Raw genomic sequence first — 21316 nt, 5'->3', positions numbered from 1 at the left:
CTTTGGCCACGCACACCAATATAATGCATGTCAATTTTTTTACACGGTTACCAAAGAGGGTTTTTAAAAACATGATCCGGTCGCTTGACAAGCGGTATGTAACGCCATCACGCAACTATTTTTCTCAAGTTGCCATCCCAGAGTTGTACGAGAAATGCAAGGCACAAGTTGAAACAGAGATGTCACAAGTGGAATATTACACAGCAAACGACGGACTTGTGGTCCAGCCGGACAACGGAGCCTTACGTAAGTCTGACCATACACTTTATTAATGAGGACTTCCACCTGAAAAGTCGCTGTTTGCAAACTACATTTTTTCCCCCAGAGGATCATACGTGAGTGAGAACATCGCAACAGGGGATGAGGGAAGCTGTAGCTGATTGGGGCCTAGATGAGAGTCGTCTAGTCTGTATAACGACAGACAATGCTGCGAACACGGTGAAAGCTGCCGCCCTGAACGAAGTGGACCAGATCACAGTGCTTTGGCCACAGACTGCATCTTGCAGTTGTTAAGTTATGCCCAATTGCGCATTCTATTTTACTACTGTTGCTATTGCTATGCTATTACTGTTACATATTATTACCTAGCAACCTGTTCTGAAATATAACAATTTTCATAAGTTTCATATATTTTTATTGTAGAGGATGGGGCTGGGGGAAAATGAAGGATACAGACTTCATATCTATAGATCTCTGCTATCTTTTATTATTATTATTATTATTATGTTTAAATGTTGCATTTGTTTACAATAACAAACAATGGAATTAAATGCCCCTATATTTTGGGTTATCATTAAGTAAAATAGTTAGTGCTAAACTCATGAGATATACGTTATATGAGAATGAATGTGTTTTATTATAGGTCTTTAAAACATAAAGAAAGCATGCTGAAACTCTAAATTTTATCTGTAAATAACTAATTGTGTAATCATTTGCAAAACAGTTTTATGAACAATTTATTTTTTATAAATCATTTATTAAAGTAAATGTATTAAATGTGTATAATAATAAGTACTTTATTTTGTCTTTGTTTTTTCCCTTAGAAAATGCAGTGAAAAAGGATGGAAGCATTGACCGGTGCTGCAGGTGTCTGCAAGAAGCTGATGGGTCACGTCTCTCTCAGCTGGAAGGCCAGAACGACTCTTGAAAGAGCCCGGAAGGAACTCAATCTACCTTCCCTCACATCAGAATGCCAAACAAGATGGGGATCCAGACAGAAGATGATCTAGCAGGATACCAGAGCAGCAGAAGGCTATAACTCAGGTCCTGTCTGAGGACAGGAAGACTGAGGACAGGAAGACACAGCATCTAATTCTAACCTGGCAAGAAACAGATGTCCTGGAATCTCTCAGTTGAGTCACTGGGCCCACTGCTGGACTTCACAGATGTGCTCTCAGGAGAAGACTATGTTAGTGTCTCATATGTGAAGCCAGTTCTTCACCTCTTCCACACTTCAATGCTGCTAATACAAAAGGGAGACCCACAGACTTGACCAAGACTTTGAAAACTGAGATGTGACACTACATCAACGAGAAATATAGAGATGAAGCCTCTCAGGAGCCGCTAGATGCTAGCTTCTTGTTTGGACCCCCGGTTCAAGATGGACTTCATCAGTGAAGACAACAAGCCCCAAGTCAAGGCCAGAGTGGCGTCAGAAATGATGGAACGCCAGGAGGAGACGTCAAGCAGCAGCACTGAAGTGGAGCCTGACCAGGCAAAGAAAGCCAGGAAGTCCTTGGGAGGTTCCTTTAAACTGAGCGGAACTGCAGCAACGGGTGATTCCTCTCTGAGCCACAAGGATGCTGTGGAAGCAGAATTAAACAACTACCTGCTAACACCTTTGTAGACCACTCAGGAGTATAGCTATAGGTGTATAACTGCTCTTTTTAATGTTTCTAATGGTTTAAATTAAAATATATATGTTTCAAAAAGGAGGTTTGCAATTTAATTTGTAATGAAATAAAATGTTAAATGACTTTTTGATTTGATTTTGTCATTCACATGAATTCCCTATTGTGATGATGAAACTTCATCCCATAGAGAAGGCTCTGTTTTAACCTGGTTGGAGGGCTGAGATACAGCCTCCTGTAATCTCCTGGATCCCCTTATAGACACCACACCTCTTCATTCACAAATGAGCCCCTTTATTTTAGGGTAAGCAACATGCATTATTAATATCATAACATGTTAGATCATTGACTTGAATAGCCTGAATTAATAGAAGAGTATTACATGAATACAATAGAACCATGGTGAATTAAACAGTGTATTAATTAATATAATAAATTAAACTACCCAAAATAATTCAAAAGGTAAAAAGTCATTTTCAGTTTCATTTTTTCATTTTTATTTTCCATGAAGATGCAGTTCCCTACAAAATCACCCCAATGTAGACTAACTAGAATAACATTATCTGACTTACAGCACACACTTAAACACTTTGCTTGTGTCTAGATAGGTTAATCCATCACATGAGTGGCGCAGTGGTCTAAGGCACTGCATCGCAGTGCTAGCTGTGCCACTAGAGATCCTGGTTCGAATCCAGGCTCTGTCGTAGCCGGCTGCAACCGGGAGACCCATGGGGCGGTGCACAATTGGCCCAGGGTAGGGGAGGGAATGGCCGGCAGGGATGTAGCTCAGTTGGTCGAGTTTGGCGTTTGCAACGCCAGGGTTGTGGGTTCGATTCCCACGGGGGGTCAGTATGAAAAATAATTATGTATGCACTCACTAACTGTAAGTCGCTCTGGATAAGAGCGTCTGCTAAATGACTAAAATGTAATGATGTGTGGTGGATGATCATGATGGATCAGTGATGAATGAATAAAATGTTATTTTCGTGTCAAATCGCCAATCCATCCTTTACGGGATTAAATGACACATATACAAACATTACAATAATTATCAGTGATAATTCTTCTTCCGGTGTTCTCTGATAGTAGACCAAACACAAAATATGCCATCCTATCTAGCTAAATTAGGATTTAGTCATTTCTGTAATCTAGCTAGCTAACTACCTTAGTACATTAACAGTACATTCTGTAATCTAGCTAGCTAACTACCTTAGTACATTAACAGTACATTCTGTAATCTAGCTAGCTAACTACCTTAGTACATTAACAGTACATTCTGTAATCTAGCTAGCTAACTACCTTAGTACATTAACAGTACATTCTGTAATCTAGCTAGCTAACTACCTTAGTACATTAACAGTACATTCTGTAATCTAGCTAGCTAACTACCTTAGTACATTAACAGTACATTCTGTAATCTAGCTAGCTAGCTACCTTAGTACATTAACAGTACATTCTGTAATCTAGCTAGCTAACTACCTTAGTACATTAACAGTACATTCTGTAATCTAGCTAGCTAGCTACCTTAGTACATTAACAGTACATTCTGTAATCTAGCTAGCTAGCTACCTTAGTACAGTAACAGTACATTCTGTAATCTAGCTAGCTAACTACCTTAGTACATTAACAGTACATTCTGTAATCTAGCTAGCTAGCTACCTTAGTACATTAACAGTACATTCTGTAATCTAGCTAGCTAACTACCTTAGTACATTAACAGTACATTCTGTAATCTAGCTAGCTAACTACCTTAGTGCATTAACAGTACATTCTGTAATCTAGCTAGCTAGCTACCTTAGTACATTAACAGTACATTCTGTAATCTAGCTAGCTAGCTACCTTAGTACATTAACAGTACATTCTGTAATCTAGCTAGCTAGCTACCTTAGTACAGTAACAGTACATTCTGTAATCTAGCTAGCTAACTACCTTAGTACATTAACAGTACATTCTGTAATCTAGCTAGCTAGCTACCTTAGTACATTAACAGTACATTCTGTAATCTAGCTAGCTAACTACCTTAGTACATTAACAGTACATTCTGTAATCTAGCTAGCTAACTACCTTAGTGCATTAACAGTACATTCTGTAATCTAGCTAGCTAGCTACCTTAGTACATTAACAGTACATTCTGTAATCTAGCTAGCTAACTACCTTAGTGCATTAACAGTACATTCTGTAATCTAGCTAGCTAGCTACCTTAGTACATTAACAGTACATTATGTAATCTAGCTAGCTAACTACCTTAGTACATTAACAGTACATTCTGTAATCTAGCTAGCTAACTACCTTAGTACATTAACAGTACATTCTGTAATCTAGCTAGCTAGCTACCTTAGTACATTAACAGTACATTCTGTAATCTAGCTAGCTAACTACCTTAGTACATTAACAGTACATTCTGTAATCTAGCTAGCTAACTACCTTAGTACATTAACAGTACATTCTGTAATCTAGCTAGCTAACTACCTTAGTACATTAACAGTACATTCTGTAATCTAGCTAGCTAACTACCTTAGTACATTAACAGTACATTCTGTAATCTAGCTAGCTAACTACCTTAGTACATTAACAGTACATTCTGTAATCTAGCTAGCTAACTACCTTAGTACATTAACAGTACATTCTGTAATCTAGCTAGCTAACTACCTTAGTACAGTAACAATACAGGCAGGAAAACCATGTCAGAAAACCTGATAGACTGGCGTTGGAGCATAGCTAACGTGGTAGCTATATTCAGAGAGGACTTTTCTACAATATTCACTAAATATTTACACAATAAAAATGTAATTTAACATGTGGAAAACATATATTTGAGTGAACATTAGATATTTTTGTATTACTTGTTAAACAAAATGTATTTCTGAGCAATTTTATTAGTATAAAACAATATTCTAAACAGTACAGCTCAGTATTTGTATTATTTTAGAACGTTTTTTTTTTTGCTCGTCTTCATCAAGGGATCCAATAATTCCGGACCCCACTTTACAGTGTCTTCGGAAAGTATTCACACCCCTTGGCTTTCCACTCTTTCTTACGTTACAGCCTTATTCTAAAATGGATAAAAAAAACAGAAATACATTATTTACATAAACATTCAGACCCTTTGCTATGATACTCGAAATTGAGCTCACGTGCTTCCTGTTTCCATTGATCATCCTTGAAATGTTTCTACAACTTGGAGTCCACCTGAGGTAAATTCAATTGATTGGACATGATTTGGAAAGACACACACCTGTTTATATAAGGTCCCACAGTTGACAGTGCATGTCAGAGCAAAAACCAAGCCATGAGGTCGAAGGAATTGTCTGTAGCGCTCCGAGACAGGATTGTGTCGAGGCACAGATCTGGGGAAGGGTACCAAAAAATGTCTGCAGCATTGAAGGTCCACAAGAATACAGTGGCCTCCATCATTCTTAAATGGAAGAAGTTTGGAACCACCAAGACTCTTCCTAGAGCTGGCCGCCCAGCCAATCTGAGCAATCGGGGGAGAAGGGCCTTGGTCACGGAGGTGACCAAGAACCCAATGGTCACTCCGACAGAGCTGTAGAGCTCCTCTTTGGAGATGGGAGAACCTTCCAGAAGGACAAAACATCTCTGCAGCACTCCACCAATCAGGCCTTTATGGTTGTGGCCAGACGGAAGCCACTCCTCAGTAAAAGGCACAAAACAGACGGCTTGGAGTTTGCCAAAAGGCATCTAAAGACTCTGAGACCATGAGAAACAAGATTCTCTGGTCTGATGAAACCAAGATTGAACTATTGGGCCTGAATGCCAAGCGTCACGTCTGGAGATACCCAAGAGGACTCGAGGCTGTAATCGTTGCCAAAGGTGCTTCAACAAAGTACTGAGTAAAGGGTCTGAATACTTATTTTTAATACATTTGAGAAAAAATCTAAAAAACCTGTTTTTGCTTTGTCATTATGGGGTACTGTGTGTAGCTTGATGAGGAAAAAATACAATTTAATCAATTTTAGAATAATGCTGTAACGTAACAGAATGTGGAAAAAGTGAAGGGGTGTGAATACTTTCCGAAGGCATTAGATATATACATTTGGCCGGTTGGAGAGATGTGGATAATGGTGTAATAGTTATGTACTGAAACGCTCCAGACTAAACTAATCTTCTCCTTTCCCTAAACCCAGGTTCTGATCCACATGGTACACAGTGTGCAGAGCATGTCTCTGTCTTCCCTTGTTTCCTGCAGAACTCTTGCTATGATAAAAACCAGATGCAGTCAACAAGACGGGAGACATTCTGCAGATGATGTACGCGACGCCAACCCGATCCTAACCCAAAGCCCAAAATGACAAAGCTGACGTGGTAAGGTCCAAGTTATTATGTCGGCAAATCATCACCTAGACAATGAGCTCAGTTACTGATTGTTGCAGTCTGCGCTGTTGTCTGTGTCTCTGTGGAAATGACGGGGTTGGTGTCAGATGACCTCCCAGGTCTGGGTGTGTCGCTAGCGCAGGGGCTCCCAAACCTTTTTATGGCCCGCGACCCCATTTTGATATCTGAAAATTCTCGCGACCCCCAACCATGAAAGGTTGAATAATGCACCAAGAATAATGGTGTAATCAACAGCCAACGTTTACTTTATTAACTGGGGCTATGGATGTGCTTGATGCGTGACGCGTCGGAGGGGGGGGGGGGGGGGGGGGCGTGGTCAACAGTGCTCACCTCATCTCTCCTGTCACATCCAACCTGGATCGATATTTGTGTTTAATGCAGACGAGAGCACTGAATCAGCGTACCATGAGTTTTAATGCTCGGAGGGGAGACGGCACGGTATTCCCTTTGAGTCTAGAACCAAAGCTCCTCCGTAGTAGTGACCCGTGAATGCGTTGTCTAGTATTCGGTCACATGACAGCTCGATCAGCTGTTCAAATCATTTACCGGCATGTCAACTGAGCCGGGATCACAGTCAAACGGATTTAGCTGATTCAGTCACTCATCTGTAGAATGTGTGTGTATGTCCCCTGCATGCTTGATTCAGTTTCCCAAATATGTATTGTTCATGCTCTCTTCATTACCATGGAAAGTCAACAAAAGTTAGTTTTTTACATCCATTCTGAATGACAACAGTTCCTATCTCAATTTAAAAAATATTTCCAACGCGCCCCCTCGATAACCACCAAGCCTCGGTGTGAAATAGAACATTGTCATGCTCTGATCCCATATCTCCACTTAGTTTTTTTACGAACAGGCGTGCGTGATGTAGTTTACAATCGAAGTAACCTGCTGTATATCTCAGAGTTCTGCGCTCAGCTCTTTTGCCGCCAGTTGCTCTCGGTGTATACAATGCGTCCATATGGTATAAAATGCGTCCATATGGCAGAGGGAGACACATTCATAACTAGAGTGCAGAGGCCTGCCCGCCGTCCCGCCATAGATGGAGCCCCATCTGTGCAAAAGCCCACCACTCGATCCCATTTGGAATCTGTTTTTCATCAATATAGCCACGTAGCACACTGAACATCCCCTGTGCCGTTTCATGCTCGGGAATCGTGAGACAGAACAATATGTCCTCGTGAATAGCATCCCCCGACATGTATAGCGAACAAAAGTCAATGCATGGGCATCTCTGCCCTCACAGCTAACGTCCATCTGGAGAGCATAAGGTGGGGAGTTTGAGTCGTTCAGTCAGTTTCCTCTTGATCGCTAGCTATAGCATCAATTATTTGTTTAACAGTGTTATCTGACAAAGGTCTTGATGGGAGTTTCTGTGCCTCTGCCTCCCCACACATTGTTTTCACCATATCAGTTGTGGCCGGTAATATCATGGTCTCTGCAATAGTGTGTGGTTTCATAGCGTAGCGGGTTTAGCCATTCACCCTGGGAAGTGCAATGGTCAAGTCCCACGATTTAAGGGTGCTCTCAGGTTGAATTTTAACTTTTATATTTGAGTCATTTTCATTTTCGATTGTTAAGGTTAACCAAATTACAATGATTTTGAGAGAAAAATACAAAATTAGACTGGTAGACTGGTAGACTGCTAGACTGGTAGACTGGTAGACTGCTAGACTGGTAGACTGGTAGACTGGTAGAATGCTAGACTGCTAGACTGGTAGACTGGTAGACTGCTAAACTGGTAGACTGGTAGACTGGTAGACTGCTAGACTGGTAGACTGCTAAACTGGTAGACTGCTAGACTGGTAGACTGGTAGACTGCTAGACTGGTAGACTGGTAGACTGGTAGAATGCTAGACTGCTAGACTGGTAGACTGCTAGACTGGTAGACTGGTAGAATGCTAGACTGCTAGACTGGTAGACTGCTAAACTTGTAGACTGGTAGACTGGTAGACTGCTAGACTGGTAGACTGCTAAACTGGTAGACTGCTAGACTGGTAGACTGGTAGACTGGTAGACCGCTAGACCGGTAGACCGCTAGACCGGTAGACCGCTAGACCGGTAGACCGCTAGACCGGTAGACTGCTAGACTGGTAGACCGCTAGACCGGTAGACTGCTAGACTGGTATTTCTAAAGCTGCACCCACCCAGATGTGTCTACTTGTGAGAGATCTCTCATGTCAGGAACATATGGTGTGCCAGAGGGACAGTGCTGTGTTATTACCTGCAGTGAGGTTAGCTAATGGTAGCAGGCAGCAAAAGCCTGGTCATCAACCCAGTACTGCTACTGTTTACATCCTCAAGAACTATCACAGTGTGAGATTGTAAGCAAAGCAGTGAGGCAGCAAGGTTGTCTTTGTGTCTGTTGGTTGGAGTAGTTGACCTCTATGTTCTTTCCAGCCAGAGATGGGTTTGTAAAACAGTGTCGTACAATGTGATGCGTAATGTGGATGACAATAATATTCCGTTGTCACTCCTCAGACGCCCTTTCTGAACTCATGAGGACACCAACTACTGGACACAGGCATGTCTGGCTCATTGCTTTTTCACCAGAAGTGATGATAGATCTGTATTTTGCCTTGCAAATAGGAAACTGTACAGTCAGAAAGTCTATTTATATCTGTGGAGATATTAACCCACAGCCCTGATTCCATTTCACTATAGCCAGGGGTTTATATCTGTGGAGATATTAACCCACAGCCCTGATTCCATTTCACTATAGCCAGGGGTTTATATCTGTGGAGATATTAACCCACAGCCCTGATTCCATTTCACTATAGCCAGGGGTTTATATCTGTGGAGATATTAACCCACAGCCCTGATTCCATTTCACTATAGCCAGGGGTTTATATCTGTGGAGATATTAACCCACAGCCCTGATTCCATTTCACTATAGCCAGGGGTTTATATCTGTGGAGATATTAACCCACAGCCCTGATTCCATTTCACTATAGCCAGGGGTTTATATCTGTGGAGATATTAACCCACAGCCCTGACGATGTCGCCATAGTCAATAACCGGAATTAATGTTGACTGAATGATTTGTTTTCTGCTATTTAATGAAAGACAGGAGCTGTTCCTATAGAAGAAGCCTATATTAATTCTTAATTTCTTAACTAACTCATCAACATGCTTTTTTAAAAGATAGCTTTTCATCAATCCAGATGCCCAGATATTTATAGGCAGGGACACAATCAATTAGGGCACCATCCAAAATACGCAAGGGACAATCAACCAAGGGGCTATGCATTCTATGGAAAATAATGAGGCAACTAGAGGCTGGGAGAGGGGCAAGCAGTCGACTGGCTGACCAGGGTCAATTCAACCGCCATTTCTTTCAAATAAAAAGCCTGCTGAGATGATAAAATGTGGATTTAAAGCGTCACATATCACATTTTTCTCAGAAATGATGCCAGAGTCTGACTTGCTTAGGCAGGGAAGGAGGAAGAATTTCCACACTTCAGGGCGTTAACTGTTTTTCAAAATGTAGACGGATCACCAGCGGAGTCTGAGATAGAACTGAGAAAAAAAGCTACGTTTAGTTTTCTTGATTGAGGAAGTGCATCTATTTCTCAATTGCCTGAAAAGCTGCCAATCAGCTACCGAGTCCGTTTTTTCTAGCCTTCATCCAGGCCTGATTTATCATCATAATGAGATCTGAAAGTCCTATAGAATAAAAATAAAAAAAAGTTATATTTTTAACTGTTTAAGTGTGTTTGAGAAATAAAAATAGATTGGAAAAGTTTTCGAGGCAGTTCAGGTTCAGGCATGCAGCTGATGGAGGAAAGCTCAGAGCAATACATATCATGAAGTAACCTTTGGGGAGAAGTGTTTTTAAAATATAACTTCCTAATTATTCGAGGATCAGTGTTTTTTTCTGTTTGTGTCACGATCGTCATTTGAAGAAACGGGCCAATGCGCAGCGTGGAATGCGAACATACTTTAATATATATTAACCACACAAACAAAACGATACGTGAAGTCCTTGGTAACATAAACAAACCAACACGGAACAAGATCCCACAATACACTGTGCCAAACAGGCTGCCTAAGTATTTACCCAATCAGAGACAACAAGCAACAGCTGATTCTCGTTGCCTCTGATTGAGAACCACCCCGGCCAACATAGATACACATGAACTAGAAACTGAAACAAAGAACACAAAACATAGACTCTACACACCCTGGCTCAACATAAAAGAGTCCTTAGAGCCAGGGCGTGACAGTTTACATTACATTACATTAGGGCAGCGATCAGCATTATTAAAGGCATCACTGGACAAGAACTTGAAAATATAAACGCAACATGTAACAATTTCAAATATTTTACTGAGTGTCAAAAGGGGTGATGTGTAGTGAAGTCAGGCACAGGACACAGAGAATCAGGATGACTACTTTACTTAATGCAAAACGCACAAACAAAAGTCTCCACAACACTGGAGGAGAAAAACACTCTGTGCGTAAAAAGGCGAAATAGATATGCCGAACATCAACGAGACAAAATGACAATAACACACAAAGGCCAAACGTAAAACAAGGAACTTATATGTTACACAATCAACACAAAATAAGCAACAGGTGTATAAACTAGACAACACAAGACAAACACAGAAAACATCGATCGGCAGTAGCTAGGACTCCGGGGACGACGAACACCGAAGCCTGCCCGAGCAAGGAGGAGGAGCAGCCTCGGCAGAATCCGTGACAGTACCCCCCCGTTGACGCGCGGCTCCAGCCGTGCGCCGACCCCGGCCTCGGGGACGGCCAGGAGGACGCGGAACAGGGCGAGTGGGATGACTCCGGTGGAACTCCGTCAGGAGGGAGGGATCTAAGATGTCCCTCCTAGGCACCCAGCACCGTTCCTCCGGACCGTACCCCTCCCACTCCACGAGATACTGCAGACCCCCCATCCGACGTCTCGAATCCACGATGGACCGGACTGAGTACGCCGGAGCCCCCTCGATGTCCAGTGGGGGCGGAGGAGCCTCCCGTATCTCATTGTCCTGGAGTGGACCAGCTACCACCGGCCTGAGGAGAGACACATGGAATGAGGGGTTAATGCGATAATCATTTGGCAGTTGTAACCTGTAACATACCTCGTTCAATCTCCTCAGGACTTTAAATGGCCCCACAAACCGCCGACTCAGCTTCCGGCAGGGCAGGCGAAGGGGCAGGTTTCGAGTCGAGAGCCAGACTCGATCTCCAGGTGCATACGCTGGACCCTCACTGCGGTGGCGATCGGCGCTCGTCTTATGCCTACGGATAGCCCGCTGCAGATGGACATGCGCAGCGTTCCATGTTTCCTCCGAGCGGCGAAACCATTCATCCACCGCAGGAGCCTCGATCTGGCTCTGATGCCAGGGTGCCAGAACTGGCTGATACCCCAACACAGACTGAAAAGGAGTCAGATTCGTAGAGGAGTGGCGAAGTGAGTTCTGGGCAATCTCTGCCCAGGGGATATACCCAGACCACTCCTCCTGCCGGTCCTGGCAATAGGACCTCAGAAACCTACCCACATCCTGGTTTACTCTCTCCACCTGCCCATTACTCTCAGGATGGAAACCCGAGGTAAGGCTAACCGAGACCTCCAAGCGTTCCATAAACGCCCTCCAGACTCTAGAGGTGAACTAGGGACCCCGATCAGACACTATATCCTCGGGAACCCCGTAGTGCCGGAAGACGTGAGTAAACAGGGCCTCAGCAGTTTGTAGGGCAGTAGGGAGACCCGGCATTGGAATGAGACGAGAGGCCTTAGAAAACCGATCCACAATGACCAAAATAGTGGTATTCCCCTGGGAGGGGGGAAGGTCCGTGACAAAGTCTACCAATAGGTGAGACCACGGCCGTTGTGGAACGGGTAGGGGTTGTAACTTCCCCTTGGGCAGGTGTCTAGGCGCCTTACTCTGAGCGCACACCGAGCAGGAGGAGACATAAACCCTCACGTCCCTTTGCCAATGTTGGCCACCAGTACTTTTCACAAAGGCAGTGCACTGTCCGGCCAATACCAGGATGTCCAGAGGAGGGTGACGTGTGAGCCCAATAAATTAGTCGATCACGAATCTCGAGCGGCACGTACTTCCGCCCCTCCGGACACTCTGGAGGAGTAGGGTCGGTACGTAACGCCCGCTCGATCTCCGCATCGACCTTCCACACCACCTGTGCCACCAGACAAGACTCCAGAAGTATGGGAGTGGGCTCAATGGACCTCTCCTCTGTGTCACATCGCCGGGACAGGGCGTCTGCCTTAACGTTCTGTGACCCTGGTATATATGTGAGCTTAAAAACAAACCGGGCCAGAAACATGGCCCACCTAGCCTGACGAGGGTTCAGTCTCCTAGATGCCCGGATGTACTCCAGGTTACGATGGTCAGTCAGAATGAGAAAAGGGTGTTGAGCCCCCTCAAGCCAATGCCTCCACACCTTTAGGGCTTGGACCACAGCTAGCAGCTCCCTGTCCCCCACGTCGTAATTACGTTCCGCCGGGCTGAGCTTCTTAGAGTAAAAAGCACAGGGCCGGAGTTTAGGAGGCGTGCCCGAGCGTTGAGACAGTACAGCCCCAATACCCGCCTCTGACGCGTCCACCTCCACTTGGAACGCCAAAGAGGGGTCCGGATGTGCCAGCACCGGAACCGAGGTGAACAGGTCCTTCAGTTGTCTAAACGCCCTGTCCGCCTCAGCCGACCACTGCAAACGCACCGGGCCCCCCTTTAGCAGGGAGGTGATGGGAGCTGCTACCTGTCCAAAACCCCGGATAAACCTCCGGTAGTAATTGGCAAAACCCAAAAACCGCTGCACCTCCTTAACCGTGGTAGGAGTCTGCCAATTACGCACGGCTGAAACGCGGTCAATCTCCATCTCCACCCCTGACGCGGACAACCGATGGCCCAGGAAGGAGATGGACTCCTGGAAAAACAGGCATTTCTCCGCCTTCACATACAAGTCATGCTCCAACAGCCTACCCAACACTCGACGCACCAGGGCCACATGCTCGGCGCGTGTAGCAGAGTATACTAGAATGTCGTCAATATACACCACTACACCCTGCCCATGCAAATCCCGGAAAATCTCGTCCACAAATGATTGGAAGACTGAAGGAGCATTCATTAACCCGTATGGCATGACGAGAAACTCATAGTGACCCGAGGTGGTACTAAATGCTGTTTTCCATTCATCTCCCTCCCTAATGCGCACCAGGTTGTAGGCGCTCCTGAGATCCAATTTTGTGAAGAAGCGCGCTCCGTGTAATGACTCCGTCATACTCGCAATCAGAGGGAGAGGATAACTGTATTTAACAGTGATCTGATTGAGACTACGGTAATCAATACACGGGCGCAAACCTCCATCCTTCTTCTTCACAAAAAAGAAACTTGAGGACGCAGGAGAAGTGGAGGGCCGTATGTATCCCTGTCCCAGAGACTCGGCGATGTATGTCTCCATAGCCGCCGTCTCCTCTTGAGACAGAGGATACACATGACTATGCGGAAGTGCAGCACCTGCCTGGAGGTCTATCGCATAATCCCCCTGTCTATGAGGTGGTAATTGTGTTGCCCTCTTCTTACTGAACACGAGTGCCAAATCATCATACTCAGGAGGAATGTGCAGTGCGGGCATTTGGTTCGGACTTTCCACCGTGGTCGCCCCTACGGAAACACCTATACACCGCCCGACACACTGATCAGACCACTCCCTGAGAGCCCACTGTTGCCACGAAATGGTGGGGTCATTAGAGATTAACCAAGGAAGCCCCAGCACCACGGGAAATGCAGGAGAGTCGATCAGATACAACTGTATGATTTCCTCATGACCCCCCTGCGTCTTCATCTTTAGTGGCGCCGTGACCTCCCTAATTAAACCTGACCCCAAAGGACGGCTGTCTAGGGCATGGATAGGGAAAGGCACATCTACTGGTAGGAGGGGAATCCCTAACTTAACACAGAAATTACGATCAATAAAATTCCCAGCTGCGCCTGAATCGACTAGCGCCTTATGCTGGGAATGAGATGAAACCTGGGGAAATTCAACTTGAATACACAAGTGGACAACAGAGAGCTCTGGGTGAGTTGGGCGCCTACTCACCTGAAATGACTCATCAGTGCGTGACCTGTTGCCTCGATCCCCAGGAGACCCTCCCCAGCACCGAGCCGCAGTGTGTCCTCTACGGCCACAGTTGGTGCAGGGGACGGCCTCTCTCCGGGTCTCTCTCCTCCTCTCTCTAGCACCAGCACCCCCGAGCTCCATAGGGCTCGGCTCGGAGGTGCTGGGGGATGGAATGGACGGCCCCAACTCCGGACGTCCGCGGGTAGCCAGCAGGGTATCCAGACGGATCGACATGTCCACCAACTGATAGAAGCTTAGGTTGGTGTCCCTGCAGGCCAACTCTCGGCGAACGTCCTCTCGTAGGCTGCACCGATAGTGGTCGATGAGGGCCCTCTCATTCCACCCTGCATTGGCCGCCAGAGTCCGGAAAACCAGGGCGAACTCTTGCGCGCTCCTCTTCCCCTGTCGGAGGTGGAACAGACACTCCCCCGCCGCTTTCCCCTCTGGGGGATGATCGAAAACCGCCCTGAAGCGGCGGGAGAACTCTGCATAGCTGATGGTGGCGGCGTCTATTCCCCTCCATTCGGCATTGGCCCACTCCAATGCCTTGCCGGATAGACAGGAGATGAGGGTGGAAATGCTCTCGTATCCCGAGGGCGCCGGGTGAATGGTTGCCAGGTAGAGTTCTACTTGAAGTAGGAAACCCTGACACCCGACTGCGGTGCCATCATAAGCCCTCGGGAGCGAGAGCCGAATCCCACTGGACTCCGGAGATGGAACGATGGGTCTGGCCGATGGTGGTGGTATTGTAGGAGGAGGTGTGGGCAAGCCTCCTCTTTCCCATCGGCTCAGCGTGTCCATCACATCCTGCATGGCGGTGCCGAGTCTACGGATCATGGCGTCCTGGCTGCTGACACGATCCTCCAGAGACTCCGTTACCACCGCTGGTCCTGCTGACTCCATGGTGGTGTGTTATTCTGTCAAAAGGGGTGATGTGTACGCGGCAGTGAAGTCAGGCACAGGACACAGAGAATCAGGATGACTACTTTACTTAATGCAAAACGCACAAACAAAAGTCTCCACAACACTGGAGGAGAAAAACACTCTGTGCGTAAAAAGGTGAAATAGATATGCCGAACATCGAGACAAAATGACAATAACACACAAAGGCCAAACGTAAAACAAGGAATTTATATGTTACACAATCAACAGGTCTATAAACTAGACAACACAAGACAAACACCGAAAACATCGATCGGCAGTAGCTAGTACTCCGGGGATGACGAACGCCGAAGCCTGCCCGAGCAAGGAGGAGGAGCAGCCTCGGCAGAATCCGTGACACTGAGTTACAGTTCATATAAGGAAATCAGTCAATTGAAATAAATGCATTAGGCCCTAATCTATGGATTTCACATGACTGGGAACACAGATATGCATCTGTTGGTCACAGATACCTTAAAGAATAGTAGAGGCCCGCAATACATCACATAGTTGATCAGGCTGTTGATTGTGGCCTGTGGAATGTTGTCCCACTCCTCTTCAATGGCTGTGTGAAAGTTGATGGATATTGGCGGGTACTGGAACACACTGTCGTACACGTCGATCCAGAGCATCCCAAACACGCTCAATGGGTGACATGTCTGGTGAGTATGCAGGCCATGGAAGGACTGGGACATTTTCAGCTTCCAGGAATTGTGTACAGATCTTTGCGACATGGGGCCTTGCGTTATCATGCTGAAACATGAGGTGATGGCAGCGGATGAATGGCACGACAATGGGGCCTCAGGATCTCGTCACGGTATCTCTGTAGATTCAAATTGCCATTGATAAAATGCAATTGTGTTCCTTGTCTGTGGCTTATGCCTGCCCATACCATAACCCTACCACCACCATGTCACAACATTGACATCAGCGAACCGCTCGCCCACACAACGCCATACACGTACTGCCAAATCTTTCTAAAACGACATTGACCTCCAATGGTAGAGAAATTAACATTCAATTCTCTGGCAACAGCTCTGGTGGACATTCCTGCAGTCAGCATGCCAAATGCACACTCCCTCAAAACTTGAGACATCTGTGGCATTGTGTTGTGTAACAAAACTGCACATTTTAGAGTGCCATTCTATTGTCCCCAGCACAAGGTGCACCTGTGTAATGATCATGCTGTTTAATCAGCTTCTTGATATGCCACACCTGTCAGGTGGATGGATTATCTTGGCAAAGGAGAAATGCTCACTAACAGGGATGTAAACAAATTTGTACACAACATTTTAGAGAAATCATATTTTTTGTGCGTATGGAACATTTCGGGGATATTTTATTTCAGTTCATGAAACATGGGATCAACACTTCACGTGTTGCGTTTATATTTTTATTCAGTGTATATTGCCACACCGGAAGAAGTTGTAATCAGCCATTTTAATGTCCTTATCCATGATCGAACCATAAAGCCAGGTCTCTGTAAGAACTAGATATCAAGAAGGTCCATCTTTGACATAAAACTTTGCATGGTTATATGGCGGCAGGTAGCTTAGTGGTTAAGAGCGTTGTGCCAGTAACCGAAAGGTCGCTGGTTCTAATCCCCAAGCCGACTAGGTGAAAATCTGTCGATGTGCCCTTGAGCAGGGCACTTAACCCTAATTGCTCCTGTAAGTCGCTCTGGATAAGAGCGTCTGCTAAATGTTTAATGTAAATGTTATATGTAGCAGCCCAAACCCTATGTGCAATTTGAAAACAGTCCATATTTATGGAACTCCCATTTAAATTAGTAGTAGTTGACGACCTGTCCACAGTGGGCCTCCTACGAGAGTAAAGAGGATTCCTCCATTTCTTTGAGTCCCTCTTCAATGCCTGAGAGGATTAGGCTATGACCAGCCTTGACTCACAAACTGTTCCAACATACAACAGATTGATCACACATCTAATTTAGTGTGATGATAGGCATCAACCCACTCATGCAAAAAAAAAAAAAAAAAAAAGAGAAAAAGAAGGCTGATCACTTCCCTTTCCTCTCATTTTGAAAAGGCTGACAGATAAGGTTTACAGATGTATTTCATATGTTACCCACATTTACATTTTAGTAATTTAGCAGACAGAGCGACTTACAGGAGTAATTAGGGTTAAGTGCCTTGCTCAAGGGCACATCGACAGATTTTTCACCTAGTCGGCTCAGGGATTAGAACCAGCAACCTTTCAGTTACTGGCACAACGCTCTTAACCACTAAGCTACCTGCCGCCCCTGCTATTGTCCTGATTCTAGAGCATGATTATGATCTGATGTCCCTTTTTGTCTGAAACGTTCTAGAGAACACAGAAAGTACTCGCCCTCTGTTTCATGGCTCAAACTTTAATTATGTAGGCTACAGGGTGGGCCATTTCAATTACAGGACCAGCTTTTCCTGTGTTATTCTAAATGTTAAGGAGGAGGATCCCTCATTTGCACAGCTGGAACATCTGAGTTGTAGCTTATGCGGACTGGACAGACAGCTGAATAAGCCAAGGTCACCTTCATAATTCTGTAGCAGTCAGCTTCTGGAGAGCAACAAAATGCCGTCTGGTCTGGTCTGCCGTCTGGTCTGGTCTGCCACCTGGTCTGGTCTAGTCTGCCACCTGGTCTGGTCTGCCGTCTGGTCTGGTCTGCCACCTGGTCTGGTCTAGTCTGCCACCTGGTCTGGTCTGCCACTTGGTCTGGTCTAGTCTGCCACCTGGTCTGGTCTGCCGTCTGGTCTGGTCTGCCACCTGGTCTGGTCTAGTCTGCCACCTGGTCTGGTCTGCCACTTGGTCTGGTCTAGTCTGCCACCTGGTCTGGTCTGCCGTCTGGTCTGGTCTGCCACCTGGTCTGGTCTAGTCTGCCACCTGGTCTGGTCTGCCACTTGGTCTGGTCTAGTCTGCCACCTGGTCTGGTCTGGTCTGCCACCTGGTCTGGTCTAGTCTGCCACCTGGTCTGGTCTGCCACTTGGTCTGGTCTAGTCTGCCACCTGGTCTGGTCTGCCGTCTGGTCTGGTCTGCCACCTGGTCTGGTCTAGTCTGCCACCTGGTCTGGTCTGCCACTTGGTCTGGTCTAGTCTGCCACCTGGTCTGGTCTGCCACCTGGTCTGGTCTGCCACCTGGTCTGGTCTGGTCTGCCATTTCTTCTGGTCTAGTCTGCCACCTGGTCTGGTCTGGTCTGCCACCTGGTCTGGTCTAGTCTGCCACCTGGTCTGGTCTGCCACTTGGTCTGGTCTAGTCTGCCACCTGGTCTGGTCTGCCACCTGGTCAGGTCTAGTCTGCAACCTGGTCTGGTCTGCCGTCTGGTCTGGTCTAGTCTGCCACCTGGTCTGGTCTAGTCTGCCACCTGGTCTGGTCTGCCACCTGGTCTGGTCTAGTCTGCCACCTGGTCTGGTCTGCCACCTGGTCTGGTCTAGTCTGCCATCTGGTCTGGTCTGCCACCTGGTCTGGTCTAGTCTGCCACCTGGTCTGGTCTGCCGTCTGGTCTGGTCTAGTCTGACACTTGGTCTGGTCTGCCACCTGGTCTGATCTGCCACCTGGTCTGGTCTGGTCTGCCACCTGGTCTGGTCTGCCACCTGGTCTGGTCTGCCACCTGGTCTGGTCTGGTCTGCCATTTCTTCTGGTCTAGTCTGCCACCTGGTCTGGTCTGGTCTGCCACCTGGTCTGGTCTAGTCTGCCACCTGGTCTGGTCTGCCACTTGGTCTGGTCTAGTCTGCCACTTGGTCTGGTCTGCCACCTGGTCTGGTCTGCCACCTGGTCTGGTCTAGTCTGCCACCTGGTCTGGTCTGCCACCTGGTCTGGTCTAGTCTGCCACCTGGTCTGGTCTGCCGTCTGGTCTGGTCTAGTCTGCCACCTGGTCTGGTCTGCCACCTGGTCTGGTCTAGTCTGCCACCTGGTCTGGTCTGCCACCTGGTCTGGTCTGGTCTGCCGCCTGGTCTGGTCTGGTCTGCCACCTGGTCTGGTCTGGTCTGGTCTGGTCTGCTGCCTGGTCTGCCATCTGTAACACGAGCACATTGCCTCTCCAAAGTATTTTCCATGAAGTGTGCAGAATAAAACAGCAAAATAGTTTCACTGACTTGTGGAATCCCCGGGCATCTTGTGTCCTCTGTGGTGTGATGTTGTTAGTGCTGCGTCCCAAACGGCACTCTATTCCCTACATAGTGCACTACTTTTGATCAGGGCCCATAGGGCTCTGGTCTAAAGTAGTGCACTATGTAGAGAATAGGGTGTTATTTGGGACGCAGGCTGGGTTTGTCCTGGGAATGATCCAGCAGCACTGTGGACTGTGGAGTCAACGCCTGACTTCATCTGATCACTCATTAACCCTGTGTGTTTTATGGGTTCCTTTACAGGAGGGAGGCAGCAGACTTTTACACAGAAAATCAGACAAAGTCTTTCTTCAGGTGAGTCCTTACCTGTGTAAATGATTAGCCTGTGTCTTTGTGTGAGCAGAGCGGCCAGGGGCAGGTTTCAAGGAGGCTCCAAGGGCCAGTGACCACCATCAGTAGCATTCTCTGTGACATTGATTGCACTGACATTGTGGTGACATTTGAACGGTCCTGACAGGGGACCTCTTAAATCAAGAGAATTATAAGTAGTTTCAGTTAATCCACACATTATCTCTGAATGTGGTCGTCCAAATCTCTGTGGGATATTCTTACCCTTTAAAAATGTGACCTTCATATTCCTCACCATCTGAGCAGTTCATAAGTAGTTTATTTGCACTACAGTGGAGATTCCGGTAAAGGTTATGTTGCTAAAAGTGTTATTCGCTCACATCGAGAGCTGACAGTTTATTGGAGGTTTTTCATGCTGTGTTTTTCAGCAACCTGGTGCAGTTTATGACCTCTGGGCCTGGGGTTGCCATGGAGCTGATGGGTGACGAGGCGGTGTCGGTGTGGAGAAGGCTTCTAGGCCCCACTGACTCGGGCGTGGCACGGAAAGAGGCCCTGCCAAGCCTCCGAGCCCAGTTCGGCACAGATGGCACCAGAAACGCGGGACATGGGTCTGACTCACTGGCCTCAGCAGCAAGAGTAATTCATTCTAGTAGAGAGACCAGGAGAGGACCTAGTACAGAGCCCTGGGGGACACCAGTAGTGAGACATTAAAGAGGACCTAGTACAGAGTCCTGGGGGACACCAGTAGTGAGACATTAAAGAGGACCTAGTACCGATCCCTGGGGGACACCAGTAGTGAGACATTAAAGAGGACCTAGTACAGAGCCTTGGGGGACACCAGTAGTGAGACATTAAAGAGGACCTAGTACAGAGTCCTGGGGGACACCAGTAGTGAGACATTAAAGAGGACCTAGTACAGAGCCTTGGGGGACACCAGTAGTGAGACATTAAAGAGGACCTAGTACAGAGTCCTGGAGGACACCAGTAGTGAGACATTAAAGAGGACCTAGTACCGATCCCTGGGGGACACCAGTAGTGAGACATTAAAGAGGACCTAGTACCGATCCCTGGGGGACACCAGTAGTGAGACATTAAAGAGGACCTAGTACAGAGCCTTGGGGGACACCAGTAGTGAGACATTAAAGAGGACCTAGTACAGAGCCTTGGGGGACACCAGTAGTGAGTAATGCTTTGTTCTTCTGTTCAGGAACTGGAGTTTTTCTTCCCATCCACTGCGGGCCATGGTCACGCTAACACGGCCAATTACACAGACTGTGCCTGTTGCGTCATCAAACCTCACGTTGTGTCAGAAGGTAAGGAAGACTGCTTTCTTTCACATGGAACGTAGCCTTGCTCTCCACACATACAGTACCTGTTATGCTTTTCTCAACTCTATGAGAAGTTCTCTTGTATACCATACCCCTTACATTATGGCTATTTTCTGTAGGACTTTCGAGTTCCTAAGATATAAAAGCCTCACTTTCAAAACCCGTTAAGATAAAGCCCTAAAATAGGACTTGGCTCAAAGTATATACCTTACAGTAACTTTATTTAACTGCCTGTTATCCAGAGAAGCCACTTGGTTTTCGCTTTTAAACCCTTTCCTGCCACTAAACTCTTCTTCGTATACACGGAGTGTACAAAACATTAGGAACACCTGCTCTTTCCGTGACATAGACTGACCAGGTG

General features: G+C 46.5%; 1 pseudogene across 1 annotated transcript; it reads left to right on the top strand.

Moving 5' to 3' along the window:
* Positions 1–1600: 1600 nt before the first annotated feature.
* On the top strand, positions 1601–20975 carry LOC311131107 (nucleoside diphosphate kinase homolog 7-like; annotated as a pseudogene). Its single transcript has 5 exons — positions 1601–1842; positions 6058–6173; positions 19583–19633; positions 20056–20263; positions 20835–20975. The product of its transcript is annotated as a nucleoside diphosphate kinase homolog 7-like (transcript).
* Positions 20976–21316: the final 341 nt, after the last annotated feature.

The sequence above is a fragment of the Coregonus lavaretus genome (assembly GCF_964263955.1).
Source record: "Coregonus lavaretus genome assembly, chromosome: 6".
Lineage (NCBI taxonomy): Eukaryota > Metazoa > Chordata > Actinopteri > Salmoniformes > Salmonidae > Coregonus > Coregonus lavaretus.
Note: the sequence above shows the minus strand (reverse complement) of the source record. Positions and strands in the feature narration are given on the sequence as shown.